This window comes from Petaurus breviceps, unplaced genomic scaffold (assembly GCF_028583685.1).
Source record: "Petaurus breviceps papuanus isolate PSGF00001 unplaced genomic scaffold, PetGlider_PUasm1.0 91133, whole genome shotgun sequence".
NCBI classification, from domain to species: Eukaryota; Metazoa; Chordata; class Mammalia; order Diprotodontia; family Petauridae; genus Petaurus; species Petaurus breviceps.
Genome location: NW_027187419.1, coordinates 67,003,148 through 67,025,201, shown reverse-complemented (window position 1 = coordinate 67,025,201; position 22,054 = coordinate 67,003,148). Strand labels below are relative to the sequence as shown.

The 22,054-nt window shown below is 40.5% G+C and overlaps 1 protein-coding gene and 1 long non-coding RNA gene across 3 annotated transcripts in view; one reads left to right on the top strand and one right to left on the bottom strand.

The window, feature by feature from the left end:
- The window catches only part of FRY (FRY microtubule binding protein), a 586,038-nt gene that overhangs the window by 461,185 nt on the left and 102,799 nt on the right, over positions 1–22,054 (bottom strand). The gene's annotated exons all lie outside the window — the stretch shown is intronic.
- On the top strand, positions 5,718–12,166 carry LOC138155328 (uncharacterized). Its single transcript, XR_011166801.1, has 2 exons — positions 5,718–5,815; positions 11,422–12,166. It is a non-coding gene; the product is annotated as an uncharacterized lncRNA (long non-coding RNA).

The window sequence follows — 22,054 nt, the reverse complement described above, 5'->3', positions numbered from 1 at the left end:
TTTCCTGGATGCTAAGTAGGTTTTGCTCTTTGTTAAAATTCACGAGTTGTGCCTTCTTACCTAATCAAGGCCACAGTAAGTGGAAATTTCTTTCCCTATTTGTCCTACTGCAATGAGGTTTCTAAACCACAAAGTATTTTTGGATATGAGTTTTGTTTACTTATGTGTGTTTCCTGCATTATCAGAACCCCATAGCTCCAATTTATATAGTTAGTCAATTTTATTATTAGTGCCTATGCCAGTACTGTTAAACTGAGTGTGACTTATATTCTTTCCCCATTGGAAACTGGAAGGGGCTCACAGATATTCTACCAAACAGACATACACTTTGAAACAATGACAATTCTGGAGGAAGCTACTTTTTAAAAGCGCATAGGTTCACAGATTTAGATTTAGAAGGTAGTTTAGAGCTCATCTAGCCCAGGCCTATAATTTTACAGATGAGGAAACTGAGACTTAGAGAGGTGACATGATTTGCTGGAAGGCACACAGATTACATCTAGTCCATACGTATGATGACAATACTGATTCATGAGGGATGAATAACAGACAGTGCCATACACAAACAGTAATAGCTGCACTTTTGTTTTTTGTTTATAATAGGTATCCTAAAAGAACTAACAGGCAGAACAATCCAGATCAGCTATACATTGCTACATATGTACAATATCTACATAGAATAGCCATGCTATTGATTCTTAAGCCTATTCAACATGTAATATTTAGAAGCATTAGAGATCAAGCTCAGCTCAGTATGTGGTCTTCTCTACCTCCTCAAAAACTGCTTTGATGTTCTTTCTCTTCTACCTTTTTTTCATGATTCCATTCTCAAGTTGTCTCCACCCATTAGAATATAAGCTCCTTGAGGGTAGAGAGTTTCTTATTCACTTGCTTCTGGATACTCAGCATTATTTATCTTCTATCTGTTGGCCTATTGAAAGTAATTGACCAGGAGATTTTTAAAAAATAAAATTTAATTGGTAATTAAATTGAAAATAATTTGTTTTTACATCACCTACATTTTTCAATGTATCCCTCTTCCATTCCCTGACTCTCCTACCCCAGAGGCATCCTTTGTAACAAAGAGTAAGAGAAAAACATAAAATGTTTTCAAGTAAACTGAACATTGCATTGAAAAATTCTGAAATTTTAGGCAGGGTTCCAAATCCATAGTACCTAACTTCTGCCAAAACGCAAGGGAAGTGTTTTACATATTTCCTCTTTGGGGAATGATTGGTCATAATTTTGCAGCATTCAGTTTTGATTGATTTGTTGTTGTTCTCTCCATTTTGACGGTTGCAATCTTTATGTGCGTTGTTTTTCCAGGTTCTGCTTACTTATGAGTTGATCTAAGTCTTCCCATGCTTCTCTGTATTCATCAAATTTGATGTTTTGTAATGCATAATAACAGTCCATTATATTCATGTACCACAGTTCATTTGGCCATGGACATCTGCCTTGTTTCCAGTTCTCTGCTACTATAAAAGGTGCTTCTATAAATATTTTGGAATCTATGGGGCCTTTATTTTTCATATTGTTCTACTTGGGATATATGCCTAAAGAAATGTTAGTCACTCTCTTGGCATGATTTCAAATTGCTTTTCAAAATGGGTAGACCAATTCATAGCTCCACAAATAATTAGTCTTTCTACCATTCTTCTAGCATTGGTTATTCCCATTATTTTTTATTATTGCTAATTTTCAGTATATGAAGTGTAGCCCCAGAGTTGTTTTGATTTTCATGCCTCTTATGAATGATTTGGAGTATTCTCTCATATGGTTAATAGCTTTCAATTCTTCTTTAAGAATTATTTGCTCTTACCCTTTGACTTCCCCTTATCTATTGAGGAATGGCTTTTGACAAGTAGATTTTTTATGGTCTATGAAATGAAAGAGATGAACATAGGAGGAATAAAATTCAGGGTTTTGTCATTTAAATATGCTAATGATTTGAAATGATGTTAAAATATATTTCAAATACAGATATTACCTTATCTATGAATTTAGGTTTTAGTTACTATTTAAAAAACAATTTAACTCCCAGACATACAAAATCGAAATCAGAACTAGCAACTCGTAATCATTTGGACACTCCCAAATATTCTCTGTTTAGGAGGCCTCTATACAAATAAGATTCTCTTCCATTTAAATGTTTGGTTGTTTTTTTTTTTTTTTGAGGAAAAATGATGGAACAGTAGATGTATACTCTAAAAGGAGTACTGTCCAGCAGGAACAATTTCCTTTAAATGTATGTTCTTAAATACCTAAACAGGGAAAAGGGAGGGGAAAATACCTCTAAAATATATAAATACATACATATACAAATCTCTATGTGAATGTACATATGTATATTTGATTGATAATTTTAATGATGACCAAATATAGATAAATTTAGCTTGCTTCAATTTAAGTGAAAATCTTCATGCCCCATAAAGTTAAACTAATTCTTCCTTCCTGAATCATCCACTTTTCTGTGACTGCCAAAAATTGGATTTAATTTTTATGAGAGTCAAAAGAAGAAAATGTCTAAGTGTAGAGGTTGAGACGCTCATAAATTTTTATTTTCTAAATAACTCTCTAATTAAATGATATTAATATGTAATGAGAGTAATCACGCTACTGGGGCATGAGGTAAAAAAAAACAGAGAAGTCTAATTTATATAAAAATCTTCATATCAGCACATTTTGTGGAAACAAAGTACGTGCTTATTGATTAATAACTTAAAGAAAACCCCAAAACAATGCTCCACGAATGCAATGAAATAGTATTGTGGAGCAAGTAAAGACAAATATAAGAAATTGAGGAGAGAGCTGTATGAATTGATGCAGAATGAATGAACAAAACAAAAAGAAAAATGCCCACATCGACCCAATGATGTAAATGAAAAGATCACTAAAGGGAACCCAACATTTGAAAATCTGTTGCTTTGAACAAAAGTTAGTGGAACATACTTTCCTTCTCCTGGGAGAAAGGTGGGGGACTACTAAGGGAGAAATGTATCTATAGCTATGCACACACACACATATACACAAAAAACAATAACAAGTCTCAGACATACAAAATTGAAAACCTAGTAATCTCATAAGTTATAATTTTATAATTAGAATGGAGGTGACTTGTAGTCATAAAGCCACTCCCAAATATTCTCTGTTTAGGAGGCCTCTATAGAGATAAGGCTCTCTTCTTCTTAAATCTGTTTCTTTGACAAAAAATGATGGAGCAGCCTGGATTAGATATAAAGGGATGTGTATGTATATATGTTGTGTGTATATGTATGTATATACATATACATCCGTGTGTGTGTGTGTGTATCACACACACACATTGGCAGATGAAGTCACTGTATCTAATGCTTTTGGTGAACTGTTTTTCTTTCTTTACAAGATTGTGTTCAATTTGGGGGAAGAAGAAAGGGGTACAATATACTGTTAGAAGTGACTATGATATAAAAACAACAGACATCATTAAAACCCACATATATCTTTTCTATTTAAAACTAGGAAATTAATCTGACACTACCAAGTTGCATAAATAACAACATGTATATTTTTGTACAAAAGCTAGGCATGCAAATTAGGCCTCTTATGGAGAGGCATGAAATTGAATAAACCTCCATTTCTAAATGGTACACAGGCTTGCTCCATAAACTTTTGCCCTGGTGAATGCTATTTCATCAAAATGTCATTGTTAGATTATGACCAAATCATATGTTAATGTTGGGAAAACCCGCTGTGATTGCCAGGGATGCAAATGAGAATTTTAACTATGGTACTAAACTTCCCCCTGTAACTCTGCTTGACTATCAAAGGTTTTTTGTTTGTTTGTGAACCTTCAGTTTCCTCTCTCTAAGAGTATATACTGTTTTTTAAGGTAGGCTGATTTAATAATATAAGTGTCTCTGTGTGCATTTTGGAATCTTTCAACCCTCTCCCTATCAAAACTTCTGTCCCCTCTCTTCATTTTATAATTTGCTAATGTTGACTTTGATGTAAAGTATGTACATCTCTTCAAGATTTGCACTGCTTCATAGAAAAATAAAATAAAATGAACATTATCATTCAGTCATGATTTCTCTGCATTCTTAAACAATTTTTAAAAAATCATTTTACTTCTTGCTAGAAAGCTGAAATCCGTGAGGCTTTTTACAACTGTAAACAGTAGTACATTCCTAGAAACAATCAACCAAGAATGTATTAGGGCTGTCAGAGTTAGTCATTCTGGCTCTAAGATCTCCCTCTGACTGAATTGTATCAAATATTCATTTAATGAGCCTCTTTTTCTGAACTTCTCAGTGCTCACTCTGGGATTTCCCCTTTCTCTGCCACCCAAAAACCATAAATAGCTGCTTCCCAGCCTCTTCTACTGTTGGACAACTCTGGTAGCTTTCTCTTCTACTAGGCTGGCATCTGCCTCCCTGTAACTTCTTCCCGTTGGTTCCAGGTGTGACTTTTGAAATAACAGAGAAAATCTAATTTCTCTTCTGCATGACAGTCCTTTGAATATTTGTAGATAGTGATGTTCAAATGTGTCTTCTTTTCTTCAGGCAAAACGTGCCAAGTTTTTTTCAACCTCGTCTGATATACCTTCCTCACCATACTGGTTTTACTCCTCTGGCTACAGTTTAGTCTGTCAATGTCTCTATTAAAACCTGGTTCCCAGAACTGACAAGGTATGATAGAAAAAACTTGGAAATTACAATCAGACACTCTGGGTTCAAATCCTAGTTCTGTCAAGTAATGCTTATGTGACCTTGGGGAAATCATTAGTCACATGGTTAATCACGAGCCCCCATCTGAAAGTCCTTTTCCTCATCTGAGGAAGTCTGATGACCACAGAATGCAGTAGGACTGACTTTTTTTTTTTTAAGCAATTGGGGTTAACTTGCTCAAGGTTACACGGCCGGGTGTTTCTGGGTGGGTGCTACATGTCTGAGCCCGGATTCGATCCCAGGTCATCCCGACACTGGGGCCAGTGCTCTTACTCACTGTGGTACCTGGCTGCCCCTAGGACTGTCTTTCTTGATCTGAACATCTTACATCTTTTGATGTCACCCAAGACTGTATTAGTTTTCCAAGCAACCACATCATATTATTGAATTGTAGTCAAGTGAATTTCTTGGGTCTTTAAAATAATTTTTAAAAATGTGAAATTATAAATTTAATCATTAACAAACATAAATATTTCAATATGCAAAGAACAAAAAAGAACTGTATTAAAAAAAAAACCTGATCTTTAACAAGGTAGTAAAAAAAGTTATCCAGAGTCCTCTTTTGAATTTTTTGCTTTCTTTTTTTAATTTTTCAAGATTTTTTAAAGTATAAATTACTAATATTCTATGTCTCCTTCATGTTCTTCTCTATTATCTTCATCTTATGCAATTGACTTGTCTTAAAGCCAAAATATAGGACTTTGCATTTATCCCAGTTAAATTTCATCATGTTGAAAGTATTACAGCCTCACTATACAAAATGATCTGATCTCCCCAAACCTATTTGCAATTTTAAAATTATTAAAAATAATGATGTGCCTTGGAAAGGACGTGGTATTCAGCAGGTTCACTTATTCCATGTGACATATTTCATAAAAAAAAAATTTGCTTGACAACCTATTGTAATGGTAATGGTAATTTGAAGATCTTCCCAGTCCCTTAATAGGCCTAAGGAAGATCTTCCCTGTCCCTTAATAGGCTGAATGTAATCACATGTAGTCTATGGTGGGAGGAGTTTGCTGAATTCGTGGAGCAGAAAGGGTGGAGCAGAGCTGAGAGGAAGCTGGGAGTCAGAGCAGGACACAGGCAAGCAGATAGTAAGCATTGTGAGTGTTTGTGGGAAGGCTTTGGGATGGTGTTGCTCTCTGGGGTGTTGTTGTGTATAGATTTCTTTGTTGCTATGATGAATTTGGTTTTCTGGTGTTGGGATTTGGCTTTCTGTTGTCTGAATAAATATTCTGCTTCTGCCTTCTATATGGAGAGTGTTATATTTTGTGATTTAGAAATATGCTTCCATATTCATAAGTCACTGTTGGTACTGTGAATATCCCGTTGGTGCTATGCCTGTGTAGAAGCTCCAGGATTGTCTACATGTTCCTTCACATAGGTTTTGGTTAAATGAAAACCCTGTCCACCAAGAAACAACTATATCTTGATTTCCTAGTCTATATAAGAGGTTAGCTTTCACCAAGAGTTTGCATAGATTAAACTAATTAATGACTGAACTTTTAAATGAGAGGTGCTGGAAGAATACAACATAAAAATAACAGTAATAACAGCATACTTAAAATCTATAAAGATCCACAAAGATGCAAAGTATCATGCTGACAGGTGAATTTATAACTTTACCATTCAGGTGTAGTTCATACAAAGCTATGTTGGGAATTAGGAGCGATGGGTGCCATTTAATTCTGTTACCTACTCTGTGGAAGACCTAGAACAAATGCCTTCATCATTCACTGCCTCAGCTTTTCCATCTATAAAATAAGAAAGACAATAGTGTATCTGTTCCCAGAACATCTAACTAGGAATCTGGGTAGACTGCATGTCTGTGAAGTAGTTTGGGCTAGGGTTAATTGAGGCACTATTTAAATACATTAGTATTCCTATTATTTTTAATATGATTAAATTAGGTATAAATTTTAAAAAATGCATGCTATAATATTCTCTAACATTTTTTTTGCTTGGGTTAAATGAGGGCTACAGCTTAAGAGAGACCAACAGGCTGTTTCAGTCTGAGGCTCTTGAGCTTTCTACACCTGGATGATGTCACCTCCATTCTATGGTCTGGTCTTGAAGGCTCAGAAATCTGTTCTTATCAATTCATCTAGTGATAAATGGGTTCTAGGAAACTGGTTCACACTGATAAATTTCACAGGACTCTGACATATACAATTTGTTAATTGACAGTGCAAAATGCATCTGGCACAAGAACTGGAATGAGTTGTGTAAACAGAGTACTCCCTCTGGGTGACTAACACTACCAGTGGGGAGACAACAACTATAGAATTGGAAGGTTGCTGTGTGAGCATAGATTTAGAGCAAAGAGAGTTGGTCTAAAAAGAGAATTCCATTATGTTATGGAGGCTTGATGAACTGAACCTTCTTTTCCCATCTTAGGTATATTATTTCTAACTAAAGTCACCATAGTGGTTATTTAAAATCAAAGGGCTGGTCTCTCCTGGGAGAGAGGCCAGTAAATATCAATTAGTTCTTATTAGCCAACTCTCCTCTGCAATAGAATGTTACCAGTTAAAAAAGACACTTGTCATTCCACTACTTCCTCATGAGATAAAATCTCAGAGATGGAAGGGACTTCAGCGGTCGTCTGGTTCTTCCTGTACTTGAACAAGAATCCCCTCTACAACACACTCAAGGTGTGAGGTCACACAGTCTCAACTTGAAGACTCTCAGTGAGGATGAATCCAATCTCTCCTCCTTCTAGGCAGTCTATTCAACTATTATAAAGCCCTAACTTAAGAAAGGCAGCTAGGTGGTGCAGTGGGTAGAATGCTGGGCTTGGAGTCAGGAAGACTCATTTTGAGTTCAAAATTGGCCTCAGACACTTAGTAGTTGTGTGACCCTGGGCAATTCACTTAACCCTGCTTGCCTCAGTTTCCTCATCCATAAAATGAGCTGGAGATGAAAATGGCAAACCACTCTAGTATATCTGCCAAGAAAATCCCAAAATGGGGTCACAAAGACTTGGACACGACTGAACAACAACCATCCTTGATAAGTTCTTATTAACCAACTCTCCTCTCCAACAGAATGTTACCAGTTAAAAAAGACACTGTTGTCATTCCACTACTTCTTCATGAGATAAAATCTCAGGGATGGAAGGGACTTCAGAGGTCGTCTGGTTCGTCAAAAAAGACATTTTTTTTTTCTATCAAGCTGGATTCTACCTCCTTGTAACTTCTGCTTATTGTTACCAGATTCTGCTCTCAGGGCCCAAGCAAAACAGGTGTAATTGGTCTTTTCCATAGTATCTCCTCAAATACCTGCATATAAATACTTCCCTCCCTTCACTGGTCCCCCTCCAAGTATCCCTGTTTTCCGGAATAAACATACTGACCTCCTTCAAGCAATCTCATAAGAGAAATGAGACCTTCAGTCTATTCAGTATCTTGGTCACTCTTTTCTAGATGCATTTTAACTTGATAATATCATTCCCAAAATTGTGCCCCAGAATTGAATTCTCAATTGAACACTCAATATCTAATCTTCAGTGAAAGGATATTCCCTCTCCCCTTGCTCTGGACACTCATCAAAGTGGAATGTAAGCTCTTTGAGGGAAGAGACTGATTTCTTTTTTGGCTCTGTGTCTTCAACAGCATCCAGTGGGATCTCTGGGTCAAGGGGTGTAGACATTTTAGTCACTTTTCTTTTTTAAACAAAATCACAAATTGCTTTCCAGAATGGCTGGGTCTGTTTATAGCTCCAAATGTGTTGGTATGCATGGACCTATTCTTGATGAAGCCATGCTAGATTTTAGTGATCACTGATTTACTTGCTAAATGCTCATAAGACATTCCTTTAATAATATGCTCTAGAATTTTTGCTGGGAATTTCTAAAGTCAAGCTCACTGGCTTATGGATTACACCCTTTTCTGAAAACCAGGGTAACACCCTTCTAGAGTCTGTCATTCTTCACAGTCCTTTAAAGATTACTGACAGGATCTCTTCAATTATAGCTACCCATTCTTCCAGCACACTGCACTGCAATTAGATCATTTGCATCTGGTGACTGGAACTCACTGATGGCAGCTATATGCTCTTTTCATTTATTTTTGCTTTCAGCTCCTTGTTAACCATGTTTGTCTAATCCTTCTTGGTTCAAATATTTTCCTTGGAAAAGAAAATATAATTTGAGTAGTTCTACCCTGTCACAGTCATTATCCCGTCCATGTTGAGGAGAGATTCTATTTCTTCCTTGATCCATTCCTTGTTCCCAACATTCTTTAAAAACTGAATAATACTTTTGTTGTTTTAGGGCTATCCTTAGCACAAGCTTATTCTGAGCTTTAATACTTCCTTTTTTGTTTTGCTATATTTGGGGAAGGGGTTCTAGACCTGTGATTTCATGGATGTTTAGAACTCCTAGGGAGATGGCTACTTCTTCTAATGTAGATTAGCTGTTGCTCTATAATTTGTAATCTTAGAGGTTTGCTAGGAGCACAGGATTTAGATAAATTACCAAGGAATGATGTGAAAACTTCTGGCCTGAAGAATTTTAGAGTCAGTATGATCAACACCTGCTCTTGGATGGTGCTGGTGTAGTCCTGAGTACAGCAAAGGGCTGGGCCAGAAGTGCTCTGGAGGGCTCTGCTAGTTCTATAATTCAAACAGTTTTCTTCAGACCAAACCATCTGAACTTTCTGAACATATAAAGCATAACAAATATCTATAATAGCTTTAAAATCTAGAAAAATATTACTGTTATTTTAAAATGTGTTATAGAGTGCTCATTAATTTTCAGAAAACTAGTGGCAGTTAACATTTTCTCTCAATCAATGCAGTTGTAGGTCAAGTGTTTTGATAGAGGCATAACCTTATGACAAATTGAATTTGGTATGCTTGAAATGTGACATTTATTCATTGAGTTCTCTTTGTTCCATACGATTTCAGCTCCAGTCTATAGAAAACTATTCAGTATGTATATCTGAAAATATTTTTAAAGGGAAAGTGCTAACATGCTACATGGTCCCAGAAGGAAAGATCTATTACACATACATACACACACACACATCTATCACAGTGACAGTACACGGTGTACTTAATAAAAGCTGGTTGATTGTTTGATCAATAGGAATTTATGGAGAGGTAGATTTTGAATTACTACAAGAAAAAACTTTTAACAATTAAAACCCTCCATAGTGTTCTATGACACTAGAGAGAGTGGATAAACCACTTGTTAAGAATGTCATAGAAAGGATTCATGGTTTAGGTGGGATTATACTAGATTACATTTATGGTATCTTCCAAATCTGAGATTCTATGATAAGGACTTTATTTATCATAGTAATACTATACTGCTGCTTATATAATGTGAATACATATACACACACACATATACATATATATTTTCAAATAATTTGCTACAACATACTCTCTGCTTAATATTCTAATCAATATATGCAAAATCAAAGAATTATTTGTGGAAAGGTCTTTGTAAGCCCTATAGTCTAACTTATTTTATAGATGAGGAAACTGAAGCCCAGAGAGGTTAGGTGATTTGCCTAAGGGCACACAGGTATTAAGTAGTTGAGATGAGAGCCTAAGTCCTTTTCACTCTGTAGATAATATGTTTTCTCCCACTATCTTTCCAATTCCTAGTCCCTGCCAGCTTCTTTTTGCCTTTTTCTTCACTTGTTCAATTTCACTACGCCTCAACTATATTATTCTTCCTTTTCCTTTACCCTTACTTCTAGGGTCTTTTTTTTTACCCTTGTCACCAGAGAAACCACTGAATCATGCGAGACATTAAGGTGTCTTTCCAGTTCTTCTCTCACGGGGTTGAAGAAAAGTCACCATTTTCTTCATTTCCCTTTCAAAGAATTAAAGTCAGAGGCAAGAAAGTCAAATTACATTTTGATTTTGTACAGAATTTAAAAATAACTAGCACTTTTCCTTCTTAATTCAATCAAAATTTTAATGTTAGCTGCCTCAGAGACAATCTTACTGAAGGGATTTTTTTTACTCTGTAATATGGGTCCTAAAATCCAAAATATTTTGTGTCTCTAGGCTGTTCCCAATCTCTACTTTTTAAGGTGTGGTTAATCTTAATTCATATTCTGTAAGCAACAAAGTAAAGTACTCAAAGGTAATGGTTTAAACAGTGTAGTTCTCCTATCCATAAACACCAAATATTGAATCCAAACTTAACATACACTAGCCTGCCATCTTCTGACTCAATGTAATAGTAATGGAATTTGAAGATCCCCTTGTTTTGGCAAGTAAACAGGTACTTAGCACTTAGTTTCAAGTTAATTACATCAAGTTTCTGTTAAGAAACAGAAGGTTTGAACCCCTGCTGCTGATGAGACAGGAAGGGATGGAACAGGGAGGAGCTAATACCATATATAAGGAGAGGCCCAGGCTGAAGAGAAGAGAGATTTTGAGAACATAACTTATGGTGGCAGAGCTTCTTCCAGAACCAACTGGAATTTTGAGGAGAAAGTGATTTTGAAAATGGAGCTTATGGTGGCAGAGCTTCTTCTGAGAGCCAGCCGAAACTTCTGCTGAGCTTCTGAGAACTAGCTGGAGCTGCTAAAGACTTCTAAGAACCAGCCAGAACTGCTGGAGGAAGCATGACTGTGGTGTTGGCACTTTGTCTGTCTGTTTTGGGTCCATGTTTATTTCACAGGCAGTAAGTGATTTTGATAAGGGTGTTGGCAATGTGCATTAATGTTATTGTGGCTTTGTTAAGCCTTGTCTTCCCAGGAACAGAAACTGTGAAGGACTTGAGGTGGAATGGACACTGTGAGCTTCAATATGGAACAGGAACTGCACAGTGAGCTGGGCAAGGAACTAGGAGCTGTTTTCCTTTGAACTCAGGTGGCAATTGGTTAGATTTGCGCAGGAGCTGGGATCATGGAAGAGGAACCATGGAAGCTGAAAGCCTGCCCCGAGTCAAGATGAAAAGACCTCTTTTTGGGTATTTAACGCTGATTGACGAGATTGTAACTTAATTGTGACCTAGGGGGTGGATGGCCTTTGTACTTTCCACTACCCCTTTAGAGGGTACTTAGTAGTGACTGATGATATTGTAACTTAATTGCACCTAATGGGTAGAGGACTTTGACCTTTATACTTTGTGTCAGTTAAGGAGGCTTGCCTCCTTAAGGGTGATTGAATTAAGGATTTACTAAATGAAGGACTTACTAAATGAATGTTATCTTTTGCTTAAAACTATGCGACCACTTTGGTGAAAACTATATGGCTACTTTGGTGATAAGTTGTGAAGTTAAAACATTCTGAATTCTGTACTTTGTTTTTTGGGAATGTTTTGTCTTGGTTTGTTATTAAATAAATAGAAAATTCACTATATTGTGTAATCAGAACCTTGAAAGCTGTTCACAGCAGCAGTCCTCTGGGAAGCTGCTTGTGCTTGGCTTTACACTCAGCTAAAAGTAAATATCCTAGAAATACAATTAAAACATGAAATCAGTTACATTTTGTCTAGTTTAGAAGTTATTAACTTTTCTTTTGTCATGAACCCCTCTGACAGTGTGGTGGAGCCTATGGACCCCTTCTCAGAATAATAAGTCTGGGCTCATTGTCTCTATTTCTACACTACCCAATCATTTCTCAACCCCATGAAATCTGGCTTCCATCAGAAACCTTCCTCTATAAAGCATCCAATCATCTCTTAATGGCTACATGCAACATCCTTTTCTTAGTCCTTATCTTACTTAGCCTCTCTGCAGCTTCTAACGCTCCTTCTTCTTCAATATTCTTTCCTCCCTTGACTTCTATGTCACTGATCCTGTTGTTTCCCCTCCTGACTGTATAATTGTCTTTCCTGATCTCCTTTGCTGGAGATCTCCCATTTCATATCCATACTGTCCCCCAAAGATCTGTCCTAAGCCACTTTTCCCCCTCTCTATATTCTCTCTGTGAGTTCATAAGCTGCTATGAGTGCAATTATTTCCCCTTGAAGATGATTTCTAAATATGTATTTACAATTCAACTTCATTCAAAAAGCATTTATTAAATGCCTACAACATGCAAGGTACTAGAAATTCAAAGACAAAAGTGACAGTGACAAAGCCAGTTCCTTCCTTTAAGTAGTTTACATTTTGCTGGGGAATACACCATGTAAATAGAGAAGTAAATACATGCTGAATAGAGGAAGGAGAGAACAATGATAACTATGGGGATCAGGAAAGGATTTTTTCACCAAAGGTGGCACATGAGCCTAGCCTTGAAGGAATCAAGGGATTCAAAAAGGCAGAAGTGAGTAGGAAACTCATTGGAGGCACTAAGGGGCTATGTGGTCAAAGATCTGCAGGAGGGAGACAGAATGCTACATTTACAAACTGATCTGGCTGAACCACAAAGTGGGCATAGAGGAATAATATGAAACAAGTCTGGAAAGTTAGGAGGGAGCCAGTTTGTGAAAAGTGTTAAATCCTTACCAATAGGAGGAGCTTGCATTTTTATCCTGGAGGCAATGGGGAGGGAGCTGCTGAAGATATTTGAGTAGGGGAGTCATTCGGTCACATTCGTGCCTTAGGAAGATAATTTGACAGTCAGGTGGAGAATGGGTGGGGGGAGAGTGGAAGCAGGGAAGCAAATGAGGAGACTGTTGCCATGGTTTAGATGGTGAAGAACTGAACTATAATGATGATGACCACTGCTTAGGGAAGAAAAGAGATGGATTCCAGACAAGTTGTGAATACAGAACTGATAAGATTTGGCAATGGAATGGATATGAGAGAAGGAGAGGAAAGAGTAAAGAATAACTATGAAGCTTTGAAGCTGGGAGCCCAGAAGGATGGTGGGGCCCCTAAAGAGAAATGGGGAAACTGGGGAGATTTAGAGAGGGAGATAATCATTTCCAATTTACATCTGTTTGCGTTTGAGATACCCATGGGACTTCCAGATGGAAAATTCTAGCAAGAAAGAACTACAAGGCCCCTTTTGGGAAAAGGAGCCACCAGTTTGTACTGGTGCATTGTATAGAAAGAAAAAGTGTCATATAAGTGCGCATTATCACCAACAGAGTGCACAACGGGTCACAGAGTCCAAACACATACCCATAAAATCATAACATTTTACAGCAAGGAGGAACTTTAGACATATCCTTTACTTTCAGCATCTGTAAATATAATCTAGCCCAAACCCCTCATTTTATAGACGAGATGACTGAGGCCCAGAGAGATTAAATAACTTGTCCAAATCCACATAGGTTATGAGTGTCAGGGCCAGGATTGGAATATAAGCTTTCTCACCCCAAATCTAATGCTTTTTCTACTACAAAATAGTTTTCTGTCTCTTTCTATAGGGGAGAGATTAAGTGACTTGTTGGAGGTTGTATGTCTACATAAGTCTCTTGATTCTCAGTATCACATCCTTTTTTGCTGTATCATGTGCAGACATATTCTAATATACACGGATCAGAAATCATCAAGGGCTTCTGACCTTGTTAACATTAGTTCTCTTTTTCTTTTTCCTAACTGAATGAATAAATAACTTAAAATCTATTTCACATCCTGTAATCATCATATATTCTCTTACTGGACAGAATTTTTAAACTGTTTCTTCCTGTAAACTTATTTTTTGGGGGTGGAAGGAGAAGCAGTGACTGCTATGTTTTGTTTTGTTTCATTTTATCAGAGGTGTTTCTTTTTGGCTTACACTATTTTGTCCATTATTTCTTTCAATTTCCTGATACAATTCTTTCTTGAGTTTTATATCTTACAGAGTTAGGGAACTGTAAAAGTTCTAATTTGTTTCCTTTAAGGATTCCTTAGATTTCAACACTGGCATTAACTCATGGGAAGTTGCTGACCCTTTTATCCTTTGTTCTTTCACTTTTACTGAATTTCCTTTAGGCTGTGTATATTGTATGGTTTGGTTTCATTTGGGTTCCTCCTCCAGTGCCCACTGAATTCCTGTAGAAGTTGACAGAATTTCAGAAAGTTACATATTTCTTCTTATTCCTTCTACTTTCTCTATGTGCTATGTCTAAACTGCAGAGAGTTATCCATTTACACATGCAAAAAAACCCCACTAATACAAGTAATGCATCAGCAAAAGGAAAGGAGGCTTGATGAGGCCAAGTCATGAAAAGCATGAGAAGCACTCTGAAGTATGTAGGCTGAAGGCTGACAGGAAGCTGAATCCTTGTCTGCAGAATGCTGAATCTTTTGATTTTTGAATCTTTTGATTCACAACTAGTCAAAAGATCTGACTCCTGACAATTCCTTTGCTCATGTTTCACAATCACAGTGAATGCAATCAGTCTGAAGGAGAAAATTAACTTCTCCAGACATGCTAAAAGGAAAATTAATCTCAGTCTTTTATCTCTCATTTTTCATACGGATTCCAAGGAAGAGAAGACAGGCTTATACAAAAAGTATTATGTCATTCTAACATAAAAGGCAGGAGCACTTGGTACCAAGAGTAGCAAAAGAAAGGGAAAGAAGAAAAGCTGATTCTTTCACTCACTAGCAATTTACCCAGGTTCTGTGGTTCTTCCAACTGCCTACAATCCACCCCAGCATGGTGTCTGAGAGGTGTGTAGCACAATGGATAAAAGATTGGATTTGCATTTTTTTTGAGACTTGGGTTCAGATCCTGATTCTTACATTTACTGGCTGTGTGACCAGAGGCATATCTCTGGGCCTATTTCCTCATTTGTAAAGAGAGAGCTGATAATATCTGTAGCACCTACCTCATAGGTGGTTCAAAGGAGATAAAGTACATAAAGCATTATGAAACTTTAAAGAGCTATATAAATGTATTATCATTATTTTTGGAGGTAATGGGGGTTAAGTGACTTGTCCAGGGTCACACAACCAGTGTCAAGTGTCTGAGGCCAACTTTGAACTTAGGTTCCTCCTGACTCCCGGGCCAGTGTTCTATCTACCTAACTGCCCCATAAACATAAATTATTGTTATAATCCCTGTCTCACTTCTGTTATTTTATATAATGTATTTTTTTATGCTGCTCCTTGGCCCATATAAGGCACCAATACACTTTGTAAGTTTAAGTGAAAACTACTAGGGAAGGAAGTTGCTAGAAAAATTCTTGGAGACTTACAAAATCTTAACATACTAAAGAGCTCGACCATCATTAATGGTTCCTATATTTTTTACATGAGCAAGAAAAGAAGGAAAAAAAACAATCATGTGAGTTCAATGATGACTTTACATGAACAAAAGGACATAGTTCTGTAATTAGTAACAGTTTATATTAACAAATGAGCCATTTTTTTTGCTAGATTCTCAAAGTGAAGAAGACCATGGTTCCTATTAATTACTGTACAGAGAGCATCTGTGGTATTATTCTCAGGTCAGGATAAAATTTAGAATTGACAGGACCAAAAAAACCATTTTTAATAAAAATAATGTTTCTGACTTGTAGAAAGTCCATGAAATTATGAAATTTCTCAGAAAAAGAATTTAAAGTAAACTTGTAAAATGTTAGGTTTCAAGAAGAGAGAAAATAAAAAGAATGAAGAGAGGAAGCTCCTGAAAGAATTGTTAGATTCAGAATTGCAGCACAGTAAAGAGGCAGCGTCCACCCCTGTCTCTTTCCAACCTTCTAATTTATCTTGGGCCAGAAAGATGTCTCACTCTGACCCTTTGTTGGCTCTGCCACTCCAGAAGTCGATTTGAGGTGTTATTTTAAAGGTGTTTAAAAGGGAGGGTTTAGCTGAGTGCTTTCTCTACTTTCCCATCTTGGCTGCATGCAATGTATCATCTTAAACAGTTATTTGATGTGGAACTGAGACTCAGTGATTTGCCCAGGTCATACTTCTAATTTGTTTCAGAGAAAGTACTTGGCTCTAGATATTCTCAACTCTAAAGTGGGTTCTCTATCTACTATGTAGTTTGTCTCTCTTTTCATCCATGTAGGAGTATAACTCTAGGATTAGAATATATGCCAGACAATATTCCACATTTTAGAATAATCCACTCTTGAACTGTTATGTTATAGACTTAATTTCCTCTCCACTGCCTTAATGCCATGCCCATCAAATGGTCAGCTATATAATGAGTCTAAAGATTTGAATAACTCAAGTTTGTAGTTAGGGTTAAGATAACTGAGACTAGGACATAGTATTTTATACATTGTCAGAAGTACACATTTTGTTAACTATTAAATGTTAAATTTGGTTTTTTGCTATTGTTTTTCTTAGTTACTAAAGAGGGTTCAGTCAAAAGGGGTGGTTTCCAGAAATGACTGTAACATAAAAACAAAGAACTGCAAAATTTTTACCCAATATCCTGATGGGGGAGGGGGAGGGGTTTATGGGCGGTGCCATGGTTGTTTTGAATGAATATGTATAAGTTTGATGGGGTGATCTCCATATAAGGCCATGGGGGTGATCACCATATGAGGCCATAAATGTAAAACTGCGATGTGATTGGCTCGGATTCGCTATATATTTTCTTGTGTGAGAGGGCGCTCTCTCTCTCTCTCTCTCTCCGCCATGTAACTGTTGAAGAATAAACCACCCCGCTTCACTCCTCCGCCTTCTGTCTGGTGTTTTTTCCCCGTGAGGGGCCGGTGACGACCGAAGACCCGGGATGGGTAAGTGAGAGGGCCGTGGGGCTAGTCGTCTAGATCTGTTGTGAGGGCAAACGCCCGCAACAGATTTTGGCGCCCAACGTGGGGCTGACCCTTCGGGACGACTAGCTGGCGGACGGTCTGCTGGACGCAGCTGGTCTGCTCCAGTCGCCAGACAGCCTCGAGGCCACGGTAGCCTCGGGAAGAGGATAGGATGGGAACAGGGCATAGTATCCCTGTATTTAGGCCGGAGGAGAAGGGGGTGATAGCGGCGCAACTTTATAAGCTCTGCGCCCAAAGGGGGGCAAAAATCCCCATTAAGACCTGTAGGGAGTTTATAGATAAGATCTGGGACATATGCCCTTGGGTCAGGCATGTCGGCATACAGGCCGATAGATGGAGAGTTGTGGGACAGCAGATGGCAGCTTTTGAGAATGGCTGCCCTGGTTTGCTGACACCCACTGATTTTTTGGTTTTTAAGATAGTGGATGCGGCATTGAATCCTTCCCCGATTGCCGCTTCCCGGTCCTTGGCCACACAGGTGGGCTCCTCATTAGCCGGGTCAGATTCAGAGTCAGAAAAAGGAAAGAATAAGGAATTGAAGGACCCAGGGGGCTTCGGTCAATATCCGTGGGAGGACTTAAGAGCTGTGGTAATGAATCAGGCGGCGGATAGTTCCGCTAGCAGTTCAGAAGGGGAAGATGAAGGTAAAAGGAGTGGGCGCCAAGAGGGCGCCCAGGGATCGAGGGAGAGAAGAAGGACCCGGAAGGGCACTCCCTCACGTAAGGAGAGGAGGGAGAGACGGGAGAACAAAGGGGAAACGGATGCAGGGGGCGTGCTCCCTGCTTCCGCGCCCTTTACCTCCGCCTTGCCACCAAGCACCTCCTGTTTGCCAGGCAATTACTGTCCTGCCCGGTCTTTCGCTGCTAGTTCCGCATATGTCGCCCCTCCCTGCCCTCCGCCCCCGCCTCCTCATTATGAGAAAGGGCGAGAGGCGAATATTTGGGAGGGAGAGGGGTTAATAAGGCGGAGCCTCCGTGTGGCGGCGGAGGCGGGCGCGGAGGTGGACTTCGCCTCTTGGGATGTCTATCCCATTTTGACTGATCCCCTTACGGGTCAGCGTACTCATTCTCCTATCCCATATAAGACACTGAAAGAGTTCAAAGAGGCGGTGACTAAGTATGGCCCTTCTTCACCCTATGTTAGGAGGCTACTTATGAACCTAGTGACCGCTCACCCCTGGACCCCGGGGGATTTTGACGAGCTAGCTATGTCCTGTCTAGACCCTGCTATGCATCTTGCCTTCCAGGCACAAGTGAAGAGGGAGGCCAGGCATTTGGCCCGACTTAGACCCGGCAGGGCCCCTCAAGACACTGAGCACTTAATTTGTGGCACTGGCCATTTTTCCAACCCGGCCGTGCAGGCAGCCTATGGGCAGTTAGAATTAGATGATGTCAAGGCCGCACACATAGCGGCCTGGGAGAAGGTTTCTGCCAAGGGTATGACAGGGGGCCCTAAATTAGTTGGCCTGAAACAAAGACCTGATCAGACCCCCCTTTCTTTTGTTAACCAAGTTCAGGAGACGGTCCATAGGACCCTAGGCAGCGGCCCTGGGATGGACATACTCATTAAGCAGTTGGTTAAGGAAGGCTTGCGCTCCAGGGAGGCAGCTGCGGTGGCATCCCTGCCATCGGAGGCCCCCTTGGAGGACGTCATAGATAAGTTAATGGACCTGCCCCCGGAAAATCCTATTGCACAGTTGGTTTGCACTGCCCAGGATAGGGACCGCCAGCTTGTACAGGCGCTGGAAAAATTGACAGTCTCGAATACAGAGAGGGAACAGAGCCTCTTGGCGGCTATACAACAACTCAGCTCGTCAGCCCAGAAAGGTCCCGGCAGGCAGGCTTGTTTTCAATGTGGTCAATACGGCCATTATAAGGCCCAGTGCAAAGCCACCTCCAGGGGAACACCTCCTAAGTGTTTTAACTGTGGACGCCTTGGCCACATAGCGCGGTTTTGTCACGCCAAGAATAAACAGGGCAGCGAACAAGCCCCTTTGGAGACCGGGGTCTCCCCCGGATCTCAACCGCAGGGAAACGGCGGGTGGAGGGGCCCAGCCGCAGGGCCCCTCCCCCATCCTCGTTAAGCGGCAATTATCCTCAGTTTGTAAGAGTCAGGGCCTCTCCTGGAAAACAACCCTCCATCTTTACACTTCCCCCTGGAGAGGCGATAACAGTCCCTGCCCAGTTGCCTTTCCACCCAGCTGTAGTGACCGGCCTAGAAGGCTCTCCTGACTTTGAGGTCCCCACCCAAGTAGCAGAGGATATGGAGGCAATGTTGACCCTGTTTAATCCACACTGCACCCCCGTCTCCATACGGGCTGATCAGATCATTGCTAAGGCGTTTCCCTTCGGCCCCTCATCCCAGTATCCTTGCCAATTGAATTGGGCTCGTTCCATCACTTTGAACCGTCCCACTTTGATTATTCATGTTGAGAATTATCCGATCTTAGGGATCATTGATACGGGGGCTGATTGTTCAGTCATTAATTTGGATCAGTGGAGGAAAGAATGGTCCTTGATGGTTGCATCCACGCCGGTCCAGGGAGTGGGGGGGAACAAGAAAGCTCAGAGATCGGCTCGTGCCCTCTCGTGGTCGGTGGATGATAATGCAGGCAGGTTCACTCCTTTGTGTCTCCCCGAGCTGCCTTATGCTCTGTGGGGGCGGGATGTCCTTGCACAAATGCAACTCTCCTTAGTAACCCCGGACTGCTTACCGGGAAATGGGTAGGGACCACTCTCGATTTGAGCTTCGCCCCGAAATTGACCTGGACAAATAACCGCCCGGTCTGGGTTGAGCAGTGGCCCCTTAAAGCCGAGAAGCTCACTGCTTTACAAAAAATTGTTGGCTCCCTTTTGCAGGATGATAGGATTGAACCCTCCTTTAGCCCATATAATTCCCCAGTTTTTGTCATTAAGAAGAAATCAGGAAAATGGAGGATGCTCGTAGACCTCAGAGCTATAAATGCCTGTTTGCTCCCGATGGGCTCATTACAGCCTGGCTTACCTATGCCCGTAGCTATCCCCCAAAATTGGCATATCGCAGTCATTGATATCCAGGACTGCTTTTACAGCGTTCCCCTGCACCCTGGGGACAGGGAGAAGTTTGCCTTTTCTGTACCCTCTATAAATTTCCAGGCTCCCTCTAAGAGGTTTCAGTTTAAGGTTCTGCCCCAAGGAATGGCTAATAGCCCTACCCTCTGCCAGTTCTATGTCGCCCAGATTTTGGAGCCAATTAGGGATCAATACAAAGAGTTCATAATTATCCATTACATGGATGATATTCTTGTTGCTGGCCCCACAGCTGGAGAGGTACAGGAATGCCTTTCCTTCATGATGCAGGCATTGGCTCAACAGAATTTTGTTATAGCTCCCGAGAAGGTACAGAGGCACCCCCCCTATGAGTATTTGGGACACAGGATTACCGCTAGTACTGTTCAAAGGACCTTGCCTCCTATCAAATTGAGTGCTTATAAGACCTTGAATGACTTCCAGAGGCTGGTTGGCGCCTTCCAATGGATTAGAGCCACAGCCCCCTTGCCTGCCAGTGTGATGCAACCTTTGTATGAGCTGCTCCGAGGAGACTCTTCGCTGAGTTCCCCTAGGAGTTGGACTCCAGAGGCGGTTCAGGCAGTCGAGGAGGTTCTGAAGAGGGCCCAGACCACCTTGACTCGTTACATTCCCGGCTCTCCAGTTTATTTCCAAGTACTGAGTGACAGCGGCCCACAGTGGGGCTGCCTGTTCCAAAAGCAGGGATGTCTAGAGTGGTTATACCCAAAGGTGAGCAAGGCGTCCCTGGTGGATAAATGGGAGGCTTATTGCCTTTTTGCCCTTCAGGCTTTACATCGTTGTCGTTGCCTGTTTGGGTGCGACTTTGCCTTGAATTGCTCCATTTCCCCGGAGCTTGCCATGACTTTAGCCCAGGAATCCCTGTCCTGGGCGACCCTTCTGACTTCGGTGAGGACTTGTAAGGTCTCTCGCCCTGTTTTGCTCCGTATGTTTGCCTCTTTGGAGCTGAGACCCCCTATACCGGTGGTGTCTGGCGTGCCCGTGCAGGGCCCTAATGTTTTTACTGATGCAACAAAGGACCGCCGCGCAGTAATTCATGATCCGAGTGTTCCCCACACCTGGCTTTTCAATACTCCATATACATCCACCCAAAAGAATGAGCTGTTTGCTGTGCAACAAGCCCTTCGGCTATATGCTGATGTTCCTTTTAATTTGATTACAGACAGCCAATATTGCGCCCTCATGCTGCCCCGCCTCCCTTCCGCGTATATTTCTCCGCGCACTGCGGTCTTGAGGCTCCTTCAAGAGGTTCAGGAGCTTCTTCATCTTAGGCGCCACCCTCTTTATGTGCTGCATGTTCGGTCGCACATTACTGCTGTGGGTCCCATTTACTCTGGGAACGCACAAGCGGACCAGGCCCTCCACGCAGTTAGCCTTTCCCCACCCTCTCTCCCCCCGAAAGATTCCCCTGCACAGTTGGCACATGCTAAGTTCCATATCTCAGCTCGGTCTCTTAGGGCTCTTTATGGTGTGCCGAAGAGCGAGGCCAGACTTATTGTCCGGTCATGTATTGTGTGTGCCCCCTTCCGCCCTCGCATTAAGGAGGACGCATTTAACCCCCGAGGTACTGCCCCCAATGAGCTTTGGCAAATGGATGTTACACATCTTGGCTCTAAGTTTATCCATGTTTGTGTTGATACCTTCTCATCTTTTGTCTTTGCTTCCCTGCAGCCTCGTGAGTCAACCAGAGC